Source organism: Oryctolagus cuniculus, chromosome 7, assembly GCF_964237555.1.
Source record: "Oryctolagus cuniculus chromosome 7, mOryCun1.1, whole genome shotgun sequence".
NCBI classification, from domain to species: Eukaryota; Metazoa; Chordata; class Mammalia; order Lagomorpha; family Leporidae; genus Oryctolagus; species Oryctolagus cuniculus.
In genome coordinates, this window is record NC_091438.1 from 128494350 (window position 1) to 128498472 (window position 4123).

General features: G+C 45.0%; 1 pseudogene; it reads left to right on the forward strand.

Moving 5' to 3' along the window:
• Positions 1-3395: 3395 nt before the first annotated feature.
• On the forward strand, positions 3396-3800 carry LOC100350414 (profilin-1 pseudogene; annotated as a pseudogene).
• Positions 3801-4123: the final 323 nt, after the last annotated feature.

The following is a 4123-nucleotide window of genomic DNA, read 5'->3' on the forward strand; positions in this document are numbered from 1 at the left end:
GTCTTTCAAGTTTATTTATAGTATTTTCTTTGCATAGCTTTACAACTTTTTTTCTCCTTTACAACTTCTAGATCTCATTTCTTACTTAAAAGGAGAATTTCAACGACAAAATTTAAGGAAATTTTTTTCTTCTGCCATATAATTTTATCTTTTTCATTTAACTATTTGATTGACTGTCAGAATTCATGGAGGCCTTTGGTGCAGCAATCAAGACACCAACATGCGATATCAGAGCGCCTGGGTTCAAGTCCTGGCTCCATTCTGGATTCCAGCTTCCTGCTAAAGTGCACTTTGGAAGGAAGCGGGTGATGGCTCAAGTATTTGGGTCCCTGCCTTCACATGGGAGACCCAGATTAAGTTTCTTGGTTCTGGTTTCATTTGTTGTTGGCATTTGGGGAGTGAATCAGCAGATCAGATTCTCTCTCTCTCTCTCCCTCTCCCTCTCCCTCTCCCCCTCTTTCCATCTTCCCTTCTCAAATAAATTAAAGAAGTAAATTTTAAAAGATTTAAATTAGCAAATTCACAGAAACCAAAATTGTAAGATTTAGATAAACACAGAGAGTAAGTTCAAAAGTATAAATCATACTATCAGCCCACTCATTCACACAGCAGCTATAATTTCCCATTGACCAGAATGAGAACTTTTCAGAGGTAGCCCATCTCAGTCTACAGGCGTGTGGGAAGCAGAATTAGTAAACCAGGTAGGCATTCACCACTTGGGACACTGACATTCCATGTTGGAGTGTCTGGTTTGAATCCTGGCTCCTCTGCTATTGGTCCAGCTTTCTGGAATGAGCAACCTGGGAGGCAGCAAATGATGGCTCAAGTACTCGGACCTCTGCCACCCTTGTGGGAGACCCAGATGGAGTTCCTGACTCCTGACTTTGGCATGTCCCACCCCTGGCTGTTGAGGGCATTCAGGAAGTGAACCAGATGATGGAAGATTTCTCTCTCTCTGTGTTTCAAATAAAATAAAGGAAAGGAAAAAATGTTTTTAAATTAGTAAACCAATACTCTGATGGTGTTGCCAGAATTCATAAGAAAAAGGGGAGAATTTTTCATGTAAGAGAGCAAAATGGGCAGATTGCTGGATATTTTAACTAGAGAAGTATAGCCCACATGGAGGTGGGCCTCTCATCAAACAGAGGAAAGAAATAGCCATGCAGACAGATGCGATAGCAATTGAAATGCTTTGGTTGCTGTGTTTCCAGTTTCTTTCAATGGAGGTGCTGGATGCATTCGGTTAAAGTTAATCTCTCTCACTTTTCTCTGTGCCAGGTTGCATTGCAGACCACACTAGAGCTCTCTTTCATTAGATGTGTTAATACCCTGATTAGTAGTCAAAGAGCCATTCTCAGAGGGCCCAGAAGATTTGGGTTATTTTCATCACCTGTTGATTAAGTTAAATCTCCTCAAGGGCAATTTATACTTCTAAGTATTTTTTCTTTTTTGAGATTTATTTATTTATTTGGAAGTCAGAGTTACAGAGAGAGAGGGAGAGACAGAGAAAGAGATCTTTCAGCTGGTTCACTCCCCAGTTGGCTTCAACAGCCAAGGCTGAGCCCAGCTGAAGCCAGAAGGCAGAAGCTTCAACCGGGTCTCCCACATGGGTGGCAGGGGCCCAGCTGGGACTCCAGCCCATGTCCATATGGGATGCCAGCGTCATGGACAGCATTTACTCTCCACATCACAACACTGGCCCCTATGCTTGTTAAGTTCTAAGTACTAATTACAGCAGTTTCAACTGGGAAGAGAAGACTAACTTGAAGAAAAAACTACCGAACCATGCAAGACAATGTATGACAAATCAGCAGCTGATAGTATAAGAGGTTTGTTGCAGGGTTTTAGGCATGGAAGACTGGTTTGTCAGACACATGTGGACGGAAACAAGAGCCAGGCAACAGCGGGACAATCAAAGCAGAGAGACTGGCCTGGCAAGGAGCATAGGAAAAGAGGTCTGCAAAAAGTTCACGGAAAATGCCCATCATGGAAAACTGTGCATGGAATTCAAGAAATTGTTGCACCAAAAAAACTCAAGCCACCTCGTTACAACATGTCTGAATAGGACTTAGTTTGAAGACTAAGAAGGCTGATTTTAAACATCAGTTTGAAAAAGCCCCTCTTAGAGCAACGTGAATTCTGCTAAAATTGAAGCAAGAAAAAACATCAAATTTATAGTGAACCTTGGGTGGAAGGATAGTGAAATTACTGATGCTTTACAAAAAGCTTATGGGGATAATACCCCCAAAGAAATCAGCCTCTTACAAATAGTAATTCATTTTAAGAAGACACAAGATGATGTTGAAGATGAAGCCCACAGCAGCACACTATCCTCATCTTATTCAGCCGTAATTGAACAGGAGTGACTGTAACAGCACCATAGACATCTCCATTTGTTCAGTTTGCACAATTTTTAAAAGATTATTTATTTATCCACCTTGCGGCGCTGGCACACCGGGTTCTAGTCCCGGTCGGGGCGCCGGATTCTGTCCCGGTTGCCCCTCTTCCAGGCCAGCTCTCTGCTATGGCCAGGGAGTGCAGTGGAGGATGGCCCAGGTGCTTGGGCCCTGCACCCCATGGGAGACCAGGAAAAGCACCTGGCTCCTGGCTCCTGCCATCGGATCAGCGCGGTGCGCCGGCTGCAGCGGCGGCCATTGGAGGGTGAACCAACGGCAAGGGAAGACCTTTCTCTCTCTCTCTCTCTCTCTCTCACTGTCCACTCTGCCTGTCAAAAAAAAAAAAAAAAAAGATTATTTATTTAAAAGGAAGAGTTACAGAGAGAAGGGGAGAAACAGACAGATATACTCACACAAACACACGCACAAAGTAAGATCTTCCATTTACTGGTTCACTCCCCAGATGGCCCCAATGGCTGGGGCTGCGCCAGGCCAAACTCAGAAGCCTGGAACTCTATCCTGGTCTCCCATATGAGTGTCAGGGGTCCAAACACTTGGGTCATCTTCTGCTGCTTTCCCAGGAACATTATCATGGAGCTGGATTGGAAGTGGAGCAGCTGGGACTTGAAACAGCACCCATATGGGATGGGAGCACTGCAAGTGGCAGCTCAACCCCCTGAGTCACAATGCTGGGTCCAAAAGCAGAGCTTGCAAAGGAAATTTTAGACTTTTTGTGGGATTAAAATTCTGAGGCATTTCTTCAACAAATTGTAGCAAGAGCTAAAGCATGACTTTACCAGTACCATTCTGAACACAAAGCACAATCAAAGCAGTGGCTACCAAGTGGTAGACGCACTCAAGTCACAGCAAAAATGAACCAGCCAAACGGCTAGCAGAGCTGCAGTCCAGAAGGCAGCTGGTGATCCTGAGCTCTCTGCCTTCCCCCACCCAGCAAACTGAGGCAGCCCGAGCCCAGCCTTCAGCCCCTGCAGCAGTGCCATGACTGGGTGGAATGCCTACATTGACAACCTCATGGTGGACAGGACCTGTGAGGACGTGACTAATGCTGTCCGCAAGGACTTGCTCTCCAACTGGGCTGCCATCTCCAGGGAAACCTTTGTCAACGTCACGCCAGCTAAGGTTGATGTCCTGGTTGGCAAAGACCAGTCAAGTTTTTGAAGACTTGGGGGACAGAAATGTTCTGTGATTTGGTACTCACTGCTACAAGATGAGGAATTTACCACAGATCTTTGCACTAAGAGCACTAATGGAGCCCCCACTTGTGTCACTGTCACCATGACTGCCAAGATGCTAGTCTTACTGATGGTCAGTGAAGGTGTCCACAGTGGTTTGATCAGTAAGAAATGTGAAATGGTCTCCCATCTGCTGAGTTCCCAGTACTGACCCAGCCTGACCCTCCCCCAGCCTCCATAGCTTTTGCACCCCTCTCTTTACCATACCTACATATACCATTTTTGTTTTGGGGCCATTATCCCTTACCCTATCTTGCTGTCAAAAACCACATGGGCTGGGGCCAGGGCTGAATTTGACACATACCTTCCCATACCCATAACCCTCCTGTGTGTGGTTGGAAGGTTTTTGTTTTTGTTGTTCCTGAATAAAAATTATGCTATTGACAACAACAACAACAACAAAGGTGGATTATCTTTGGAGACTCCTCAACTACAGGTCAAAGTTTCCTAATTGGCTTTCTGATTGATAATCAC